Source organism: Columba livia, chromosome 7 (genome assembly GCF_036013475.1).
Source record: "Columba livia isolate bColLiv1 breed racing homer chromosome 7, bColLiv1.pat.W.v2, whole genome shotgun sequence".
Lineage (NCBI taxonomy): Eukaryota > Metazoa > Chordata > Aves > Columbiformes > Columbidae > Columba > Columba livia.
The window spans coordinates 16,031,037-16,054,761 of NC_088608.1; the positions used below are offsets into that span (position 1 = coordinate 16,031,037).

The 23,725-nt window shown below is 43.3% G+C and overlaps 1 long non-coding RNA gene across 2 annotated transcripts; it reads left to right on the top strand.

Annotated features, from left to right (window-relative positions):
- The first annotated feature begins 5,114 nt into the window (after window positions 1-5,114).
- Window positions 5,115-20,076, top strand: LOC110360196 (uncharacterized). 2 transcript variants are annotated; one of them, XR_002415944.2, is made up of 3 exons: window positions 5,115-5,536; window positions 6,699-6,772; window positions 12,735-20,076. It is a non-coding gene; the product is annotated as an uncharacterized LOC110360196 (long non-coding RNA). The 2 variants fall into 2 exon arrangements; XR_010474016.1 differs by lacking the exon at window positions 5,115-5,536 and adding an exon at window positions 6,154-6,283.
- Window positions 20,077-23,725: the final 3,649 nt, after the last annotated feature.

The following is a 23,725-nucleotide window of genomic DNA, read 5'->3' on the forward strand; positions in this document are numbered from 1 at the left end:
TCCCTCAGTAGATGCTACAGGGGGTTAAATACATAATAAACCCAGTGGGGAAGGAGAAGAGAACAGAAGAGAAGGCTAGCCAAGCTGTTTCTCATGCATCAGTGCCAAACTGGTTATTTATAGCATCCTGGACCAGAGGCTGCCATTTTCCCTTTTCTCACTCCTTGTGAGGTGAGAGGCATTTTCACTCTCCCCTGCTCCCTCTCTCATAATTTTGGCAGCTCTTCTCCTTGAACTTGACCAAGTGCAGCCAACCTCAACACAGCTGTTTGATAAACAGAAACAGGGGCAGCAGGCCGGGCTTTGAAGAGGCTTTTTCAGAGCAATAACTGAAGGTTTGAATAATAGTGCATGGTTGGCTGAAGGCTCCTCTCATTTGGAAGGACATCAGGCACAAGCAAGAGTTCGTCAAATAATTAACAAAAATGGAGAGGAAAAAGAGGCCAAGACAAACAGGGGCTTTTGAAATGGTGTTCACTTCATGGCCTCTCTTCTAAACATTCAGTTATACACATGCATACACACACACGTACTAAAGGAATCGCCGCATATATGTGTGTTTAAGCAATTTTGGTACCATGGTGAGACCTCAGAGGAAGCTCTTGACAGATCCAGGCAGAAGAGAAAACATGGCACAGGTGAGAGAAATTGGCTTTTTACCCAGGAATATGAACATTTCACTGACCCTTTTTCTTCCACATTTTTCCTCTCTGTGCAAAACTTGCAGATACAAAATGGGGTAACAGTAATAAAGAAAAAAAAATCAAACATTCAAATTTAGAGGAAAGTGAAAAAAATAGACAAACTATCTGCTACTAGCTGCAACCCCCCTAGAAATGTGAAAGATTGCCAATAAGATTTATTTGCTAGCCTGACTGCATACACAAGTCCCAAATTCTGATGCAGCAACTGCTCAAGAAAAGGAAACTTCTTCCAATGTGATGGGCAGAGGGAATTATTATTTTAATATTTAAATATATTCCTTTCCTTGCCTGGTCATTTAGGCTTTTAGGATTGCATCAGAATGTAGAAAAGGTTTAAGAGAAAAGGCTGGTGGTTTCAAGATGGGTCAATATCCACATTCTGGAGCCTTTGGGACATCCAACTCAGACCTCAGTTCCAGTTTGCTAAATTGGCTTTTTGTGTTAGAGCTGGCCTTGGACATCTGGTGGTAAATGAGTTTCAGCCCTGCTTATTTAGACATCATCCCTTAAAGGGGAAGAACGTCTGATGAAACCCAAAGCTCGTGTTAAGACATATCACCCCTAAAGCTTATGTTAAGCCATATCACCCCAGTGAAATTTTGTTCTTAAATAACCGCTCTTGTACATTGCCTAGTCATGTTTTCAGTATCTTGGGAAGTGGGTTTCTATTCTCCCCTTTATAACATTTCCCACTGATCTAGGAACTCCACACCAGCTTTGGCAGACTGTTTTTTTCCGCTGTCCACCTGTAATATTTTCATGGGGGCAGGAAGGGAGTAATGAAGGACTATCTCGTTACTGTATTTTTTCCTCAGCTTCTAGCACAGACAGGACTCTGAGGTTCCACAAGCAGCTAGAACAATTGCCTTCTGTGAACTCGACAGGGGATTAATTTTGCACAAGGTGTTTCTGAAGGCTTGCAAATAGTTACTGAATTTCAGTGTCAGTTGAGTGCCTCTGGCAATAGGTTAACAAGAGTATGAAAGAGAGAAGGCTTGTCTTTCTTCAATGAGCTTACAGACTATGGTCATTAAGAGTCCCTGCTTTCCACCTACACAGCCCTGGCCTGGAGTTCTGTCTCCATCACCTGATCAGTCCTAGTCCCTTTGAAAGCATTCATTTCTGCACTCATGCTGGGGCATGCCATGTCTTAGGACTCTGTTCGTCATACAAACATTTCACTTGGGACCCAGGCTCCCCCTGGCATCATGCTAAAGGCTTCCCTTGCTGAGGAAGCACAGGAACACATCAATGCATAGCAGGACCTGTGATCAGGCTCTGTGTGGATGAGAGCTTTGTGGCTTGGCTGCCATTTGCTCCATGCAGCAATATTTAAAGATGTGATGAGATCTTGAAAATGTTTGGGACCAAATGAGATTCTGGGAGGCTTGCTCCAGCACTGTTTGGACTGGTGGTGGAAATTCAGCATCCTCCATCTACAAATGGTGACAGAAAAAGCTTTTTTGGGTGGTATTTAAGAGAAAGACAAGGTTTTACTCTATCCAAGGCCCCAGCATTAGGTGTGGACACAGTGCTGTGCTGACAGAAGGTAGCTTTTACTGGCACAACAGGTCATGCAGACCAGGCCTAACACTGTCAGAAAAGATCCCAACTGGTGCCAGCAACGAAGTTGGTTTTTTTGGACACTCATCTCAAAGGAAGGGGACTGGAGACCAGCGACTTGCTGAGCAGCCCTCAGATGCTAACCACTTTCAGCACCTTTGAGTGCGAGCTGGATTTAGTCTGGCAGCTTTGGAGTAAAGCATTCCAAAACCCATTACCTCCTCTCTTCGCAATCCCACCAAGAAAGGTCAGCTGAAGGTACAACACCACATGAGGAACCAAACTCATGACCTGCAAGAGACAGGTGCCATTTCAGAGTCATGACAATTCTGATAGTGCTGTGTTCTTGGATTGTCTTTGTGAATTTGACAGGGGACTAGCAAAAAGGATGTCTAGGTGCTTTTCCTTTTTCTAGGATTTATCCTGGGGGCAAATTGCTTCATCAACAAGGTTCTTGTCTCTGAAAACAAATAAAACTAATGTGTCATTTCTCTCTTTTCTCTCTTCCTAATCCATCACTCACAGTAGTGTAGCTAATGTCTTTTCAGGCATTTGAAAAACCACTGGTGCAATTCTTTGGGACTGTTTTATAAGCAGTGTTCCCTTCTAGGTTTTTCTTAAATGGTGATCTCAAAGAAACCCCAAAACAAAACAAATCCCCAAAACACCGAACTCCAACAAATGAAGTAAAAAGTACCCCTTGTTATAGGTAACTGCTCTAGTCACCTGGATACATATGCAGCAATCCATTGAAACTCATGGAGGGAATGATGGAACAAAATCACTCACTTTTGGGCTTTGACTAGTCTAGCAGAGATAATGTCATTATTCAAACATGACCGGCACCTCTGTCTAGTAGACAAAACCTGCGGCATTGCAGTCAGAAGGGTTGGGTTGCTCTCCTAGTTCTGGTGTTGGCTTGCTGCTGGATTCTAGACAAGTCCTTCTTCTCCATTTGGACATAAAAAGAAAAAGGAAAATAATATCCTGGGTATTGAGAGCTTGGAAATAATATAAAATAAGAGCAGCTGAGTGTAACTGCTACACAGCAAAGTCTATGGAACCACTGTGGTATGTTTGCATGGGCCTAAGCCCATGCGCGTGGGCAAGGACCCAGGCTGACTGCCAGGGAAGGAACTTGTTTGTTGCCTTAGATTGGGTCTGAGCTCTTGTCCATGTGAGTCCGCATAAATGAGAATTGTAGATGATGCCTTAGGCTGTGGTCCATCTCATCAAGTGTTATTCCTAGTTTAGCCAGTCCTAAACCCAAGCACAGGCATTTTAAGCTTGAGCAGCAGCCAACTGTGTGATGAAGCTATAAGCTATAGGGTGCTTAATTCTCTTCTCAAACCACTCTTCACCCTGTGGTGTAGACCTAACCTCCCTAGAGACTGTTGTCTCCGAGCATCTGCAGGAGACTCCCCGGCACCGGTGGGATGAAGAAATTGCAAAACACAAGATGTGTGTGTGCGTGGCAGGGGAGTGGCAGTGCAACCCTGGCCATACTGGTGCTTCCTTCAGGTCATCATGCAGAATGTGGCTGCAATGTGCATTGGAGACCCACCAGCTGGGCTGCCAGTGGTCGTTCTCAGAAGGATCTGTACATGGCATCAGTCACACTGCTCCACCGTGGTGCTGCTGGCTGCAGAAACAGCTGGCCTTGGGCAGGGTCATCCAACTGGCTGTTCTGCAGAGCCAGCTCCTGGAGCAAAGGTTTCATCAGAGAACAGCCCTGGCTGGCTGAGGAAGTTCATCTGATTTTGCTCACTCTGGATAAACACTGAATCTGGGTTTCAGGTTGAAGGACTTGTTTTCCATTGAATTTGTTCTGTCTTGTGCTTTCCTACAGGATGGATGTTGCAAAAGGTATCTCTTTCTCCTTTCTCTTAAATGCCTTTCCAGATTTACACCCTCCCAGCCCTACAGGCAGGCTGCCTACTCATTTAAAGGCATAGTACACAGAAACCAGAATTACAGCTGTGCAGCCCACACACTCATGTCTGCAGGACAGGAGTACAGGAGGCAACGAACAATTTTTTTTTCCTTCCTTTTTTTTTTTTTTTCCTTTTTCTTTCAGGTGCTTTATGATGAAATCGAGATATGTAAGAACCACAGGAAGCATTTATTTTAAGTACAGCCTAATGGCATGAATGTTATTTGCATTACATGACAGCCCAATGAACCACAATATGAATAAGGAAAGTAAAAACTAGTGTTTTCCTAACCAGTAAATCTCTCTGTTGCTTTCTCAGGTTTCCTATCAATGCCAATTTGCATTTCCTTGCAGACAATTAGGGATGTCAATAGGTAACAGACAGCATCAGTGAGGGTTCAGAATTGCATGAGGGCTTGTGAGTAGATGCTGACATGTTTCTTGGGGGGCAGGAGGTGGGAGGATACGGGAGCTGAGAAAGGAGGTGTTGGTCTGGCTGGTATATGTTTCCCTTGATATATAGCTGGTAATTTAAACCCATCAAAGTGAAATCAGTTTTGATATCCTGAAAACAATGCTCTCTTTGTTCAGCTGCAAAAGAAAGACAAGCAGGCAGGCAAAAGCAAAATATTCTAGCAAAAATATCCTGCTGGTTATCAGGCAGATAGAGAGAATCAGGCAGAGGATAACCTCTGTTTGAAATGATCAGTGTCCTGGCAAATATCAGCATGAGTAACTGAAGTTCATCAGCCTGTACTTAAAATTGGATACAGAATGCCCTACCCAGACATGGAGTGTTATCTTGCATTAAACTCTCAACCACCTGAGTACCTCAAGTGAAGTGTGATTAAGTGTCCTGCTGAACAGCTGCTTCGCCCAGCTGAGAGCAGGCTGCTTTTCAGTAGTGGGTAAAATCCCTTCTATAAAATGTCAAGTTGGTGTCCTGCCAGGAGATAACCAACCCTCCTTTTACTCAGTAAGTCACAGACCCCCTCTCCATGGTTGGGAGCCTCATGTGGTCTTGCTTCTCATCTGAAAGCTGCTGCGTCCCAGCTGTGGTCCAGGAGTGTCACCAGCTGATTTGGTCATAAACTTCTACTCTCAGTCCCTAGGATTTCTGTGAAGTGTTGCCTGATTGTCTGTTCACACTTTGCTCCAGCTTCACTCAGCCAGTACCCACAGAGGGGATGTGGAGATCCCAAGTGACTAATGTCTCTATAAGGAGAATGAAGAAAGTGAGCCAAGAGTGACCACCAACTCTGCTAGGCAGCCCACAGCAGGACATGTTTTGGAAGTCCCAAAGGTATCTTCGTGGTGGCACACCAAAAACTAGAAGGTGAGTTGGTTCTGTGCAGGATAGGGACACGAGGAATTAAAAAATGAACGCTCAAAAATATGTAACATGAGCAACTATCACTTTTTCTCTCTCTAGAAAGAAAAGGCTACCCACAGAGAAACAAAAGTCATAATTTTCATTAACCAGAGGGCTACCTTAGTCTCTACTGTTAAACTGGATGACAGTTTCTTCTGCATCCTAAATTATGAGAGGATGTAACTTCTGGAGTAACTGGATTTTGACATCCCCACCCCATTGCTCACCACTTTCCTCCAGGAAAGGATGACAGCAACAAGCACCACCCAACTCTTGCATTGAGGGTTTATCCGATACAAGCAATGTCCGTGGCTGTGTGAACGTGGTTTCTTTGGTATGAGAGAAGAGGCCCATTTAGATTCAAGCCAGAGTCAACATGACTCATTGGCTAATACATCCTTCACTGCGGGGCTCAACAGGTCACTGTAGGTTCAAGTCTCACACTGGGACTTGGACTGGTGCTTCACGCTGTGGGGAAGGGAGGGGAGATGCTGAGCTCCTGGAGGTGCTTCCTATTGGAGGAGAGAGAGATTTTAATCTGAGATCCCTGCTGGCAGCTCTTCCAAAGGGGAATTAATTACACCAGGGCAAATTCATTCCTGGTGGAGGCTCCCTTACATTCAATGGGACTGTCATGGGGCTCATTCTGTTGTTATTTTGGAGGAGGGCTGTGTGCTATTTCTTTCTTTTTGTTGTTGTTGGTTTTGTATGGTGGGTTTTTTTGTTAGTGGTGTTGGTTTGGTGTGGTGGTGTTGTTGTTGTTATTGTTGGGGGGGGGAAGAGGGGGTGGGTGGTGACCTGATCTTCTGGCTCTTGTCTTCTCTGGCAGTCAAACAGGTTCCAACAGCCAAAGGTGTGTGTATTTGTATGAGCCCTTGCCGAGCTGCTGCACAAGCTTCTGGCCTGGTCCTGCTTTGTTGATTTTTAGACCTCTTTCTTTCCCCTTTCTGCTAGGTGGGCCAAGGTGGTATACAGTCCCTCTGTCTCTCTCTCCATTTTGCAGCCATGCAAGATCCTAACACAGAAGTGATGGGAGAGTCACATCTGTCCCCCCTTCCCTGCACATGTAGCTCTTTGCTGCTTTTCCATCAGCAGCTCTGATTTTGACACTGCTGTCTCTTTGCAGAGAAATGCATGAAGCTGCAGCAGCTTGGAGAACAGTTCGCCAATAGCTACCGGCTCAGCAGAGGACCAGGCTGGGTAGGTAGATCCTTATCTCCTGTTATTTCAAAGGTCTTGCTGGAGCTTGGTTAAGTGGTCTTTTGCAAAGCTGTGACAGCTGAGGAATACACAGAAAAGACAGAGTTCTACAGCCAGCTTCTGTGGTCTTAAGTTCTTTTTCTTGATGAAGTAGAAGGGAATATTCATCCCTCTGGATCAACTCAGTTGGCAGAGAAGTGCAGCAACTCTGGGTAAAACCCAGAACTGTGCACAAAGAATGGAGGAAGGTCCTAATTTCTGTGTAAAAAGGGTGACAAATTGAATGGACAGTGGATGATAGTGTTGCCTGAGCACAGCTGGGATACCTCTGCTCTGGGAAGGCGGTCTTATGGAGTTCTTTAATTCCAGAAGGTTTGCAGCATGTGGTCTTAGAGCATCATCTGAAAATGAGAGAAAAGTGGAAGGTGTCAGAATCTCTCTTTGTAAAAATATGCTGAAGTACGAAACAGTCTTCCTTACAGGCACAACATCTGGGTGTAGAGTAACCAGTGAAAAGTATCTTGCCCTCAGCTTCTGCTGCTTCTTCCTCCCAAGTGGCCCCTTTTATCTATCCCCTCTAAATGATCCCAGTGAGCTGTTTTCATGACAGCTTAGAATTTTCTCCCCTACTCTTTCAAGAAAGCAGGAATTACCGTTCACTCTGGCTGTCGGTCACCCACTAATAACCTTGGATCTGTCTGCTGATCAAAATTGACAGAAGGTGAAAAGAAGCCTTGTGTTTGTACTATTATTGTGAAAATAGGCAAGTAGGGTAGAGGGAAGAGAAACCCTCTGAAGGGGAAAGTTACAGCAGGGAAAACACTATTTTTAAACACCAGAAAATCCAGCCAAATAATATTAAGCCCCAGAGTCCACACTCAGTCAGTTCTGCTCTTCACAGGACTGATCGTTTCTGAAGCAGTTGCACAGTAGATTTGACTGTCTCATATCTCATTTTCCTCTTAAAAATCACAGTTGCAGGACCATGGGAAGAGAAGTAGTTCAAGAAAACAATCCAAGGCACTGATACTTTTGGAGAGACCTTGTGCTAACCTGACTGCCAGTTTGTCTCAAAGTGGGTCACAGTCATCAGCTCTGAGGTCATTTGAATGGGGAGGAGTAAAGATGGGTCAAGTAATTTGTTTGCATTAAGTTTGTCAGCACTCACAGATAATGCTGACTGGACGTTTTTGAAGTCTCCCTTCTAAATCATCAGAACTGAGGTGGGATGTGAAACCTGGTGATGTTGGTGCAATGAGACCCATTGGCAGGCTTTGGCCAGACCCTGCTGTCCTGTCTGATTCACCACAAAATGGATTAAGCAGGATCTTCAACCAGGCTTGCTCTTAAAGAGTTAATGTATTTTACAAGGAAAGCTGCCATCCCTCAAGGTCATTTTATCTGTTAGTTACATGAATTCTAGGAAAGCAAAGATTCCTTCCAAGTAAGTTGCTGGTGATGCTGTTACAGAAATTGTTGTATAAGATCCAGGTTTTTCCAGGGTATAGCGAGTGTGTGTGGTGTTTAGATTTAGGCTGTGTTCTGCCAAGCTACTGACTCCCTTTTTTTCATTTTTCCTCCTCCCACCCTCTCTCCTCCAAATCACAAACCTAAGAATAATTAAGAAGAATAATAAAGAAACAGATGAAAGTGGAAACATTCCCAAAGCCTGTTATCACACAAGCAATTTCAGTGCAGACCATGCTAGTTTCACATCGAGCCTTGGAATTGTCAATTCTCATTACTTCCCAGTGTTGAGTGCAGGAGGACAGTATTTCAATCTCTGTTTTCCAGAATCAAACCCTCTGTTTAATGCGGTGGGGAAAGTTGAGATGAAATATAGGTCTCAGGGGACTTTTCCTGTGTGAAAGCTTATTACAGCTGTAACAAAACCTTCTAATCGGACTGGATTCTGTTACATGCATGATATTCTGGTCTTGGGCGGGGGAGGGAAGTGAGAAAAAGACGACAAAAAGCTTTAAAAGCAATTAAATGAGAACTACATTCATTCCCCACCTCCTCCTCCTCACTGCTTGCATTTGCTGTTTAAACAGAACATTTTCTCTTCTGCATTTTGCCAGGGGTCTTGTGAGATCTGTAGGAGTTTTGCTGGGTCAGGTTGTTGAATGACATTGTGCAGCAAAGCAAAATTTACAAACTTGGATTCACCCACAGGAATGGAAAACTGTTTAGTGGTGTTTGAAATATAGAATCCATATTACCATAGCAAGAGAGCCTAATGGGCTATCTAAACACAATATTCAGTTACAGTTGAAGACAGGGAATGATTTAAAATGTGTCGTGGTGTCCAACGTAATAATAAAGTTGCAGACAGAATAAACCCAAAGGCACAGTCCCTGCCCAAATCAAAATGTCTCTGGGCCTGTGCTGGTGATGTAAATGACTTCACTAAAGAAACTGAGAAATGAATTAGTGCCAGCTTCTAATGTAGACACATACAAGTTGTTTTCCTGTGGTTTAACTTCAATGAATTATCTTAGCTGTAAAAGAGATGCAGAGAAAGTGTGAGAGAAGAAAGAGAAAGGTATAAAAAGGTGAACTACCTTGCTCAAGCTCATGGATTAAGTCACCGTTCTGTGCTATTCCACTGCATTGCACTACCTCAGTCTCTTGTTGCTTGTGATGGTCCAATGGCTATGTCCACCTGACTGACTCCTTTGGGTGTTTTGCCATGATACGTGTGCCCTGCAGCAGGGTGGTCCACAGATCAGAAATAATATCTTTTCAGTTAGGAGAGCTTAGAAAGGGGCTTATTTTAATAGTTGGAGAAGAGACCTGTGAGACAAACCTTTGGGTTCTGTATACCTCCCTGCCCATGATTTGCTGGATGAGGCTGGGTGTACTTGCACTTGTTAGTGGTGAAGTAACCACCCAGTGGTTACAATTTGAGGTGCTGGGAGTTTTGAACACCATTGGGGACATTAGGTGAATAGAGCAAGATTATTAATATGCTTTTCAAATTCTGATTTACTGTGCTGATGACTCAATGATCTGTTTCAGATGGTGGCAAAGACATCTGAGAGAAAGATTTATTAGTATACGAGCCAGTGTCTTATTTCCATAAGCCATACTGTTTGTATCCTCAAGAGAGGCTTATCAGGATGGGACAAAGGCTGGCATAGGGTTTGTCACTGGCAGATGCCCTTTTGGAAGGGGCTGGCACATAACTCTTGTGTCAAAACCTTAGCAAATAAGAAAAAATATATCAGGCTTAATACCCCTGGAGTAAGACTTTTCATTCCTCTGTTAGTTGTCCTAATGTGATCTTCATCTGAACCTCTTGAATGATTCACCTGAGCTTATATGGGTCAGTTCCACCTCCCTACCCTACTCTTTCTTTGTTTTGACATTTACCTGGGAAAAAACATACTGCAATATACAATACCAGTGATGTTAAACCCTGCTGGTAGATGAAGAATGATGAAAAGATGCTTCCTGCCTCTTAAGATTTGGATTCCCATCTGATCCTACTCTTTTGACTATTGCAAGCTCTTCTGAGTATGGATCATCTCTTGTTTCACATAAGTCTGTTGGTTGGTATGAATCTGGCGAATGATTAGTACGCTCTCTCTCTGAGGGCTACTGTGACACTACTAAAATATAAGCAGCAAGTGCCCTGGTGTTCAGAAGCAATCCTGCAGTGATGATGATTCAGGGAAGACACAAAAATTATCTGATCCTCCCTGCTATTCCTATGAAACACTGTCTGCATGCTGGAGCTTGAAGGACTAATCTCATTTTCCTTCAGGTCTCCCGTGGATAGCTCCCCCTTTTCTCTCCCTCCTTCCCCCTAAGAAACACAGGGTAGGGGTGGTAAAATTATAAAACTGATTTTTAAAACTGCTTCATGCTGTGAAATTAAACTCAGATGATGAATGTTTCTAACCCAGCCAGAGCACTCTCCGGGGTATATTTTTATCCCCACAGTGCCAGAGATTAACTGTACATTTGTCTTAATGGTATCACCCTTTAGTGTTAATGGAAGCTATGTGTGTAAATCCCTGACCATCCAAATGAGCATACGCTTTGAATGATCACAATACATCAAAGTAAATGGAGGACCCCTGCAGGCCAAATTCATCCCCAGAGCAACTCCCGAGGCTTTTAGGAAGGTTATGCCAAGCAGGCACAGCAGTACAGCGAGAACAAACACAGTCTATCATGTCCCCTTCTTTATGATTTCAAAGTGGTCATGACGATGATGCTTCCAACAGTAACAAGGTAACATGCTCTTTAAAAATGACTTGCAAAGGAAAAACATCACTGGCTTTGGTTATTTTGGGATCTCCAGGGTACTTGGAGCAATGGACTCATTTTTTTTTCTTTTTACAAAAAAGTTTATTTATTGACATGTTCATAATTTATAAATGCATGTTCTTCCGTGTCTACTTTCCTCTCAAAAATGGGAAACTGGCAAGATTACAACAATGAAGGTATCAAAAAAGTGATGCCTACTAAAGGAGGCAAAATACGTTTATTTTCAGCTGCATAGATCTCTTTGGACTGATGAAATTTTGTGAAAATGTGTCCGTTTTAAACATAAAACCTATTAAATTCTCAGCAACAACTCCAATTCTCTTTTCCAAGAAATACAGGCAAGAGAGACATTAAAGAATAAAGAGACATAGTGTTCCTGAGTCTGTAAAGTAGAAACAAATATCATACAGTATAATATATCATATGAAGTCTTTTGTGCTTCATTTAGGCACTGTGGAAGTAAAGGACAGACAAGCCATTGTCCTTTTCTAATGTGCAGATTTTTTTTTTTTTTAGGTGAGGGACAGTGTAGCTTAAAGGACACTGATGAAAACAGGAATAAGACAAGAAAGGAGTTTCTTCTTCCAAAAGAGTCTGCAACTGTCCCTATGTAGAAATGGCCTAGAATTATGTTTTAGACTTCATCAGCAACTCTGCATTTATTGAAAAATACATGAATTCCTATTGCCCACAGTTCCCAAGTAGAGGTACTTGAGCAGAAAAATGAGAACTCGGAAGTTAAATCAGTTTTCTGGTTTTCATTGTGAAACAGAGCAAAATGCAGACAGGAAAGCAGAGATCGTTGTTAGATAAAAAGTGAAAATATCAGTATTTAGGTTGTTCCATAAGGACAAAGAAAGTGCCCCCTTTTGAAAAAAAATCTCAGGTGCCCCTTCAGTCTGTCTGGTGCAGTGATCTCTCTCTCTGCCTGTGTCACTTGGCTCTGAGGATTGCTGTCTGTCTTCTAGGTGACAAAGACAACGCTTATCATCAGCTTCTCCCTGCTGTGCAGGATACATCCAGCTCAGTGTTAGCATCCTTAAATAATTGCTCATTACAGCTTTGCATGGAAGAAAGAGAAAAACCCGGCTCTCAATGTCTCCATCCTAGGTCTCTTAGATCTCATAGATCAGACATTGCGCAGGCTATTAGGGGGTTAGGAAATCACCAGCCAAGTACCTGATCATCTCTGGTCATTTTAATGAACCCAGTGTTTTTATACTGGATAAGTCTCAGCTAGAATAATGCATTAGGAAAGGGAAAGACAACAAAAAAGAAGCCAGGCTATTTTCAGTTGGTATAACCTGCTATACAGATCATCTTTTCCTCTCTGGATATTAATCAGAGATTTGAAGGCTGATGAAGGTGAACATCCCCCCACCGCCTGTCTCCCTCCCCACTTTTCTCGTATGCATGCTTTCTTTCAAAGGCATTTCTTTTGGTAGATAGGAAGATGGCATGAAAATAGATTTTCTAGTTTCAAATCTAGTTTTTCATTCAGCTGTCCTCCAACATAGCTCTAAAATAATTATTGTGAAATTGACTGCTCTTCAGAAAGATTGTGGCCATTTTACATCCCTGGAGCTTCTCTCTTTTTATTTCTCCAAAATTTCCATGAGCTTTGTGCCATTAAATTCCTCCTGTTTTTTGTAGAAACCTTTTATGTATTTCTTCATTTGCCTAGGCAACCTTGGGCCACCAAGCAGTCCCTAACTACCTGATTCCAGGAGGAATGTAAAGTTGCTATTAAGAGCAAGAGGAAACTCTTCTGCACTTTTGAAGAATACTCCTTGGGTTTCATCACTGCAGAACTGGAACAAGCCATTGAGTTAAGATCTACATCTAAAACACACCCATGTTGCAAACTGTTCAGATCTGATCTACTATGCTGAGTTAAACAGACATCCCTCCCTCCAATATCTATTTCTGAAACTCAAAGTATTTTGTTAGTTTGTAGTTGTTTCCATCATCTTTCTCTACTCCCCGAGTGCAACCAAGACTGAAAGCCCAAGAGCCAACAGTCAAAAAGGGCAGTTCTTGGCCCAAGTGACAATCAACAGGCACTGAATTTGTTGCGAGACCAATTAAATTTCCGACCTGTTTCTGCAGTAGTGAGAGGATCACAGAAGTCAGCTGGGAATTTGACAGGGACCTGCACCTAAACAGAAAGAAGCTGTGCTGGAAATACAGCTAAGCAAGTGCTGTTGGTGTCCCTCCATTGACGCTGGTGGTACTGAACTTAAAAAAAAAGTGAACTTACATAAAACCTTTCTGAAAAACTAAAGATTTTGGAGGCACAGCTGGAGGAGCAAACAAATGGGGCTTTTCCATCTCCTCCTCCTCTGAGGAGGAGGACGACACACAGCTCAAGAGCAGCTCTTCCATCCTGCCCTCTCTCTTCGTGCTGGCAGCCCCACCTGTTGTGAGCCAGGAGTAATCAGAGAGATGAACAGCACAAGCGGTATTTTTACAGGATGAACCCACCGGGTCAGCTGGAGGCCTGCTGTAACCCAATATCGAGTTGTGACTGTGGACAGGCACGATGCAAGGCTTGGGGGAGGAGGGTGGTGACGGATGGGTGAAAGGAAAGCAGGGCAATCCCAAAGGAGGCAAAACTTTGCTCAGGAGACTTCTGTTTCTCTTTGTTGCCCCTGAAAAATGAATAGTGGGAATTGTTGATGAATTGTGTGACCTGGGGCTTGTTTAAGGGGGAGGATAAGGGAAAGTGGTGGGGCAGGGACAGGGGCAATGAGCAACACTACTCACAGGAACAAAGAGCACATGTGTACACAGTCACTTTGTGCCCAATGCACAGGGGAAGGGGGTCACACAGAGGGATCTGTTTCTTTCATTCACATGCTTCTCTCCCCTTTTGTGCAAAGTAAACAGAGACCCATATCACTTCAGACTTCCCCCTCCCCACCCCTCCTGGTACCACCAGCACTGGACCAGCCTGTTTCTTCCAGGGAAGCCTATTGTCTGACCATGACAGAGCTCCCTTGATGCCTCTCGTGGGGAGCTGGAGACTTGCTTCTGAAGAGGCTGCCTGGGGAAGAAACACCTGCAAGGAGCCACAGCTGTGGTGCAAGCTGCTCTTCTAATGCTCTGTTTAGGATTACAGCACTCCAGAGCATCACATTACCCCAGTGGTTGCACTGAAACCTGGTATTAATTCACATTAACAAGGATCAGATTTAGCATGTTGGGAGGGGGAGGGCTGTTATTATTGTTTCTAAAACTGCTGGAGCAAAATCCTGCGACTGATCTTTCATTACTTCTGGCAACAGCCAGAGGAGCTTCTTTGTTCCTCTACACCACTGGCCACTTACCCTGTCTCCTCTTGCATGAATGCCTCTAAACACAGGCACTGGTTTTCATGATGGGGTTACCTGCTCATTTTTATTTTTATGTGCCAAAGCTAGTAAGTTTCAAAGTAGATTTATGGATGTTGTGGGATTGCTTCAGATTGCGCTGCAACAGAACAGGGTCTTCCAGTATGGGGAGGACAGTTACAGTGTCATGGGCATCACTTTTTGTCCGAAGATGGATTATCCCAAGATCAGAAAAAGGGTCTGAGCAGTAAGAACAGTTAAACTCTGGGATAGATTTGCGCAAAGAGAGTATGGAATCTTCGTTGCTGAGTTATTTTAAGAATATCTGTTGGGTAGATCTGATCTTGTCTTTGGGTAGGAACATGCTACATTCCCTTCAAGGTCCCTTTCAATCAATTTTTTTGATGCAACCATTATAAGGCTAAGGTGACGTTACTTTTCTCACCTGAAAATTTCTGGTAGGATACTTTACTGACCTTTCCATCCCCATACCTCTTCTTTACTGCGTGTTGCTGAGGCTGTGTATATCTGAAGAGTATAGACATTCCTCAAGCTTACGGGTTGCACCTACAATGGTGTGTTTAGTTGTCCATGAAGGACCTCATGATATCACCCTGGTGTTTTTCCAAGCCAAGGACCATTCCACATACATATAATTGATCCCTGATTTCATGTGGTGCTTCTTGAATCCAAGGGAACATAAATACCAGTAGCAACAACCACTGCTCAGTACAGCTAGTGTTAAATATCACCTGAATGTCCTTGTAGAGCCTTGGAATGAATGTGAAAAAGGAAGTGAAAAAAATGATTTGAACTGAAGCCTGCAGAGCCTGCAAAGCCCAACTGTGTTTGTTTATTTTATTTACAGTTTCAGAATTATCTTGAAATGTCATTAATATAATCTGTGCTACAAAATTGAGAAACATACCAATGCTTAGCTAGAGAGGAGAGGACTAGAACAGTAGAGGCACAGATGAGACATGAGGTCTGGTGCTGTATGCAGTGCCAGGAGCGAAGAATAAGACTAGTGCATAATCTACTGACCCTTGCATGATATTTCTTTGTGTAGAGAAGAGATTATTTCTGCCATTTGTTAGAATGTCAACCCTGTGCATGGAAATCTTCTACAGATCATCAAGATTTGTGAAGCCAGAAGAGGACATTTGAGTACCAGGTTTCATCTCCTGTACAAACACAGGCCATCAAATTTCAACTTATTACTTCTCTACTCAGTTAAATATTTTGTTCCAGAAAAGCAGTCAGGAGAAAGGAAATCAACTGCTTTGTGTGGTGCTTCATTCTGCTTAAGCTGGTGAATCCTGATTTCCTTCCCATGTCGCCCTGATGTGGTCTCACACTGTCCCGACGGGAACTGTATGCACTGCAGGGGATAGTCAATCTTCAGAGCTCTTACTGGCATCTCAAGATCAAAGTACTGTAAGACTGACCATCCATCTTATCTCATACATGCCTCGCTGCTGCTCTCACATGGCAAACATCTCAGGCAGCTTTGTCATCAGTCAGTTCGGGATCATATTTAGCAAGTTACAGTGATGGACTGTCAGAGCCTCTCTCTCTGGAATCAGCAGTGAAAAGAGGCTGCTGCCTCTGTGTTAGGGCATCTGTTGTGGCCAGTCAGGATATAGTTCTTGATCTTTATTCCTCTAGTACATCTCCTGAGTCATAAGTAGGTCTCCTGAGCCATAAGTAGGTCTCCTGCTGATCTTGTGTTTTTAGCATTATTGCTTTCTCTTCCTCCCCGTGCTCCGATACCTAAATTTATTGATGCTCATTTTAATTCTCCTGGAAGAAAAAAAAAGGAAGAAGAAAATCCTGTTTTCAATATACACATGTTTTTCTGGGGGCTCCCAGCGTTACACTGTTGTGTGTGCAAGCTGAAAGCAACGCTCTGCCAAACTGATTTATATCTTCAACGTGTTATCACTCTCTGGACAACATGACTTCATATGGAGCAGAATTAAAGGGCTCCTGATAAAGTCACAATGCAGCCTCTCTGTCTTGGAAACTCCAGATATTTCTGAGAAACACTGGAAGCAATTAGGTGACTCCAGGAAAATCCAAGGAGTTAGAAAACTCTGCTGGGGCTGTCCAAAACTTCGTACCTAACTCCCTGCTCTGCAGACATGGGGGTTTGGGTAGAATGGGTATTTGGAGGGCATCGAAGGACCAACAGAAGAGGCTTAGTCATTAGTGGGGAATATTTTTTCCTCAGACAGCATCAGACACAATATGGTGTTAAAATGTGCTGCCTGTTGATCTTGATGTGTTTTTGAGAACAGAAAGTATTTCCAGGACAGGAGGGAGGTTCAGCAGTGAGCACTGAGGGAGCTTTTCTGATGAGACATAACCACAGCTCCAGTTGCTCCTGATCATCTAAGATTATTTGGCATTTTCTGCAAGAAGAGTGGATGACCAGCATCTGGGTGGGATTCTTGTTAGATCAGTTGCTCTGCTTCTGCTTTAATTTTCCGCTTTCCCTGTCAGCCTCAAGCACATGCATTTTCTCCTTCCTTTCCTGAGCTTTTGTAAACGTTGCACTGTGAAACAGCTACTTCCACTCCTCCCTACATTTCATCAGGGAGCAAATATCTCTTTGGTATGCCTCTTGGCAGGATTTGCTCAGAATGAAAGGTGTTGATGCATTGTCTCGTACCAAGCAATACTAACAAACCAAACAAAAAGGAATGTCTCTAAAGACAGTACACAAAATAAACTGCTGTAGAAATAGTGAGCATCATCTAAAAATAAAATCAGTGAAAATAAAGTAAATTTGTTCTTTTCGTTGGGACATACACAACCAAGTAAGTCGCCTGACTCTGTCATTACGGCACAGAAAATCCAACATCTGTATAACTGATGAAATTTCATAACCCCCCCTGTGTAACCTTGCTTGATTTTGACACTTGTGACTTATGATAGGTTTAGAGGTCAACCCTGAAGCGTGAGTATTGTTTCAATCATGCTGCTCCCTCTCATGAATTACGTTAGCAAGGGCTTGGTCACAGTTATCTGTGCAACAAAGAAATATTGTAGTAGAAGTTGTAGCATGGTAGGATAGTTACTGTGGTGATGTAGTTAAAATGCCTGGGAGAGAGATTTTCATTGTTGAAAAGTCTACGTAATAAAGTTTAATGTAGTCCATGAGACACTTTTTTTCTTAGGATTTATGACTGGAGCTTGGTGAATGATACATATTTTGGTGTGTTCACCAAAATGGAATATCAGAAGGGAAAAACGGCTCAACCAAAATTATGATCTTTGGAGTTCTTGGATGAAAAGAAAAAGTTGGTTCTGAATCTGAATTGTTTCGTTGGACTGAAACTGGAAGGCTTTTTATATTTATTAGTTACTTACACTTTTGAAAAAGTTTTTTTGTTTGTTTAGTTGTTGGTTTTTGTTTGTTTGTTTGTTTTTTCCTGTTGTTGGTTTTAAATGCAATGCCTATTTTTAATTGCGAAGTGCCATTTCAAAACCTCTCTAAAAGATTGGTTTTGAAAATTTCTGAGAGGTTTTGAAAGATGTCAACACTGATATGCTCCTTGGCCAAAAATATTCACCACTCTGCCCAGTTTGGTCATCTCTTTTAGTTCTACTCTATCACCAGTTTTCGGCACATTTATTGTTGTTATTATTATTATCAATAACAACAACAGTATCACCAAGATGTGCTTAGAAGGCTTGGGCACGGGTCCCAGAACTGCTATGACAAATCTTTTCAACTCTCTGGGCTTCTGTTTCACCTCCCACACTCTTTGGCTCTCTTATCTAGTCAGATTTAAAGTCATAGGGTCAGGAACTCTCATATACTGAGCCACTTACATACACACTGATGTTTGGATAATTGCTTCTCCTGCAGTAGCGTAAATGGTGGACTTTCTGCTCCATGATCTTTCATCTACCAGACCATTCTGGAGAACCTGGAAGTGTCTCAGCCTCCTAGGACAGCTAGCTCCATGGCAGAAAAGGAGGGAACAACATTGAATAGGAAAGGGTTTTGTTTGCATTCTGTGTGCAGAGATTGATTTGGTAGTTTGGGGACTGGCTGAAACCAAACTGTGACTATGAGAACTGCAGACAATATTTGCTCAGGTGTGATTAACTTCTGTGTGAAACAATGTAGTGTATGCCCAAAATACTGGCAAGACCAGCAGGGATCTGAGGAGTCTGAATGAAATATGAAATGAAACTGAGAAGAGAAATTAAAATGAACCCTTTTTTTGCTTGCTTGTTTTTTGTTTTGACAGAAAGCTTGTTTTGAGTGGCCTTATTACATGACAGCCTATTTCTGAATGGAAGGGAGAGACAACCTGTACTTTTTTTCCCCACATCTGTTTCTATATTGCTGGCTAGGGAGTAGGTTGGGAAGTCAGATAGATGGGAGGGGGAACCAGCAGTAAACAACACACAGAGCATTAGGACCAGTATGGAAGCCAGCACTTGCAGCTCACAGAGGTGCTGATAGAGAACCAGAGCACTTTGGAGGTAAAACGCTGTATAGAAAGTTTCAGAAAGGACTCAAAGAACCTGCCTCATATTGTTTAATTTCCTTTTATATCTGGGCCACCAGGACTTTATGTATGTGCTTAGTAAAGCCATTGAGATAGCATCAAAAGATACCAAACTGCCTCATATCCTCCTTCCATACTATTTGACCGTTTGGCAACACGCTTGTGCAAGGGGTTTGGACCCTGCTGTGTAACACGCAGTGGAGCAGCATGCCTTAGCAAGAACCTGCAAGAAGGTAATGTAGAGCAGGAGAGTCTGTGTTTAATAGCAGGCAACAGTGTTGATGTGCCCTGTGTTTCAGGTCTTGTTTTCCTGACTGTGCTTCCCAGAAAACAGGATTAAAAATATATTTTTTGATGCCAAACAATGTGGAGGGGCTATTTTGATGGGTTCTGTGACTTATCCCAGCTGCCTGGAGTGACAGTTTCTGAATCCTGCTTCCCATATTGCCTCAGAAGCACTAGACTCTTAAAATGAACAGAGCTCATTTATAGATCTTCAGTGCTGGCTTAGTGGAATAATAGGGAGGGGGGCTGCCTCTCCAGAAAGGTTGCTGTCCAAGAGGCTGGGAACAGAAGCAGGTTCACTATGGTGTGAACAAAGGCCTCCAGGCACACTAGAGAGCATCTGCTCACCAGCTGATGGTGGTGCACCTGCTGAAAAAGTGCAGCAGTGCTGCTCCCCTCCCTACCCTGCTTTCTGCAGACCCAAGACATGGTTATCCACACTTCTCCATGTGACGTTGCTGGATGCCAGTCCCAGCACACAGGAGGAACACATTGCAGGAGGAACAGCAGCTGCTGGGGTCTCTGTCGGGAGCAACGTGGAAACTGAGTCAGAAACTGGTTCTACCACAGGGCTACATTGTGAGCTTTCAGATGTTGGCCATGATAAAGAGGTTTTAACTGAGCCTTGGTTAAAGCTTCTGCATCCTTACTGAAGCCCAGACCTAAATCCTAGTGTGTCAGAGGGTGACTGTTTCTTAATTTTTACAATATTTCTTCTGGGACTGGTCACCAGCCCTGGCATCAAAATGGTGATTTTGAGTTGTAGAAAACTCTTTTGCGGGTTTTGTGCTAAGAGTGACTGAAACTTGCTACCGGCTCATTTCAACTGCATCCACCGAACCGTAACACACTACTGCACACAAGTTCAGCAGGAACATTCCCAAAACCCCTGTAGAAGAAATTTACGGTTGCTCAACGCTCTGTTATTGGCGGCCACAACTGTGTGCGCTCCACATGTCTTTGTAATCACTTAATGACTCATTTCCTTAATCTCTCATTTCCTATAGCCTTATTACAAGTAATTCATAAACTCAGATCCATAGCTGTTCTCTGGCTGTAGTCAGGAAGCACTGAACTGACTCTGCATCTGGTTGGTTGGCTGAAGTACCCCCCTCTGTTCCCCTCTGAAACTTTCCACTGGACCCTGTCTTTTGCTGCAGTGACACCTACTGATGAGGTAAGAGTGTATTAACTACACGTTCCCTAGTTGCCAAACCCAGCCAGCAACCACTTCCTGGCTATAACCAGATGTTTTTGGGTTTCTGGAGTACACCTCACACTATGCTGAGAGTAGTTTTGCATGGCCTTGACTGTAATGTGTTGGTGGCCAACAGGCCTGAACAGAGATCATTGCAGAAGGAGGAAACGGTTCTTCATGTCCAAACTTCTCATTCAGCCATCAACCAACTGATGTTCTTGGGATCCAAACCTTGCAAGGCAGTGCTACTTGGCGTCTGTGTGGGAAGCAGTGAAGAACAGGTAGCATGCCTTTGCCTTCCTCTGCAGGTTCTTTTTTTCTGAAGAAATTACTACTGCCAGGGGGCCTTGATATCTCCTTATAACACCCTGTGGTGACTGGGAGATGGGGAGTGACAGCCTGAGCCCCATTGCTATGTGCAGCCAGGCCATGGATCTCTTTTCTCTTTTCAAACTGCACTCTTTTCCCAAAAAAATTCTTTGGAAAAATTCAGCTTCTGTCAAAATGTTACAATAAATGACCTGCAGCCCTTTCAAAAAAGATGGGTCAGTACACCAGCAGGGCAACAGGAGAGCCAAGGAACGGAGGGAGGAAATAGGGACACTTACTAGGGACACTGCAGAACTTTTCTTTAAACTACTTCACCATGAAGGTTATCTGTTTTCCAGTATATCTAAACATTGATTCACAAGTGAGAGATCATGACAAAGGAATGAGAATAGGATAGGATAGGATAGGATAGGATAGGATAGGATAGGATAGGATAGGATAGGATAGGATAGGATAGGATAGGATAGGATAGGAAGAATTGTCAACACATTCCCTACTCTCTTCCCTGCTTGGAGATACTATCTGACTTTCACTGCAGGTTTACATCTTAAAACTGAGACCAGTAAGCCAATGCCAATGAATAAGCATTGTGAAACTACACTGTAAATCCATGATTCTGAGTTTATTTGTGAAGGGAAGTGCTACAAGAATTGTATGGAGGCTTTGTGATATAACAGGTCTGCAGAAGAGAAGGTATGGTGGAGGGGCCCCACCTCACTAGAGATCCTGGCTGCTTTTTTAGACATTATTTTGTAGGATGAGTATCTGAATATTAATTCCCCTTGCCACTTTAATGCAGAAGCAATGCACTTACATCATCTATCTTCCATTTCACCATCAACACAGCACAAATGGGGCAAATACACTAAGAAGCTAAATGACTTACCAAAGGTATCAAGGAGAAGCTTGCTGAGATGCAGCAAAATGAAGTAGAATCTGCCTACAGCCCACAGCAGGGCTTTCATCAACAGATCATCTTATTAGCAAGGACATCAGTTACTTATTATTAGCTACTGGCTGCAGTATGTCAGGTACTGTGTATAGCACCAGCTCCTCCTGGATGGATTCTGCACACCTCTGCTGCCCACTTTTCATGTCAATTCAGTCTTCTGGGCATGAATCTGAATTATAATTGTTTTGTTACTGTGACTTCTCCTGTAAGACGCTCCAGAAAAGAGGCCTTATCTTGAAGTCTTGAGCCCTTCTGAGGATGGGAGCTGCTACTAAAAGAGGAAAAATTGTGGATGAAAATCCTTTCATGTTGGATGTTCACATTGAGATGCTTGGGGTCAGCAGTTTGAAAAGATCTTCAGTGTTTTAAGAAATTCCATCATGGTTGATGGAGACACATTAGGGGCGCTAAAACACAGGGTTTCCACAGCGCCCACAAACATAAACAGCAAGATCCTCCACAGCTACTAGGATTGTCCCAAGTAAATCAGAGCTGCCAGAGTTCAGGGGAAGAGAGTGATGTCTTTAGGATGGTGCACAGACAGACAGACAGCAGAGCAGCTTTCTAGTGTCGAATTTGTTAGAAAAATGCAACAAGATAGATCACACAATGTGAAAACCTTATCTAACTTCCCCTGTACACAACCTGACCTGGTGCAACAAAGAGCTCCAGCCTTGCCAGCTGAGAAACCACAGTGTTTGCACTGAGATGTCACTGTCCCCCTGTGCAGGAAGCCACTGTACTGCAACAGATCATCTGTGATTCCAGTTTTTGCAGGCACAAGAAGGTCAGTGCCACAGCGCCTGCATGGAATGTGACTTTTCAGCTGTCTCACTCTTCCCAGTACACTTTGACCTTTGTGCAATGTAATATCAAAGAACCAATTATTCCCAACACTCATATATTTTCTTCCATAGACTCAATGCCACATGGTTGCCAGGGGCAAGACATCATGCTAGTCAAGGCAATAATTCAAGGGAAGGCAGCAGGGGGCTGTCATGATCGAGAGCCCTGGATTCTACTTCTGCCTCTCAGCTGTAAATATGGATACTGTAATGCCTGCCCCTTCCTTCCCTCTCCACTAGTCCTTGCCCTGGTCCTCTTCTGATGTAAATATATGCAGAAATCAGAAGAGATAACCATGTATATGAGTATCTCTTGCCATACTCAAGCTTCCCTGTCACCCATGAGTCTTCTCTTAATAGAGACACTGTTGTCTAGTGCTTATTTCTCTTTCCATTCCTTAGCACTCAGAATTAGCTTCCCTCTACCATTGTGGCTGCAGCAACTGGAGCCACTGGAAAAGTGACACCAGGAAAGGATCACTGTCTTGGTTGGGTGGGGGAGAAAAGAAGAGGCTGCAGTCCCACAGGACAGACCCATCCAAGTGTCCCACTGTTCAACCAGTGTCCACAGCCTTATTTGACCTTACCTGCCACCACCACATACTGTGAGCTATCAGCATCAGGATTAATGAAAGATCAAAAGCCCATCCAAGAGAGGATCTTGCTTCCAACAGCAGACATAAGCAGATGACTATAATTTCCCCACGCATAAGAGGCAGTTAATGTGCAAGAAAATGCATTAAATACGACAAAGTACTGACAACTTGGTTAACTGAGACCACCAAAATCCTGAAGCTAAAGGGTAAACACATTTCCCAGTTGTTCTGAGGATTGGCCCCACTTCAGGATGCCAATATATGTCTATCCCAGAGTATATCTGAGCCCAAATGTGTTAGAAATTCAATTTCAAGTGCATGGCGACACCTCCTTTCCCACACTAATATGGTACTGCAACATAAGGAGAATCCACCTGGTTGGATCCTAGGAGGAAGATATTTTACAGATATTTTATGTTTTAATAGCATTGTTGACTGTTCTGTCACTAAGTCTCATGGGCTTTTTCAGTGGCAAGTGTGGAGTGCTGAGTGTGCTGGAATTAATTCATCCCCTGCAGAAAGGTGAGGTTACCAACTACCACAAATCTAATGAGCGATGGGGAAAGAGGATAAACACATGGGAAAATAGAAGTTTAAAGATCTGCCAC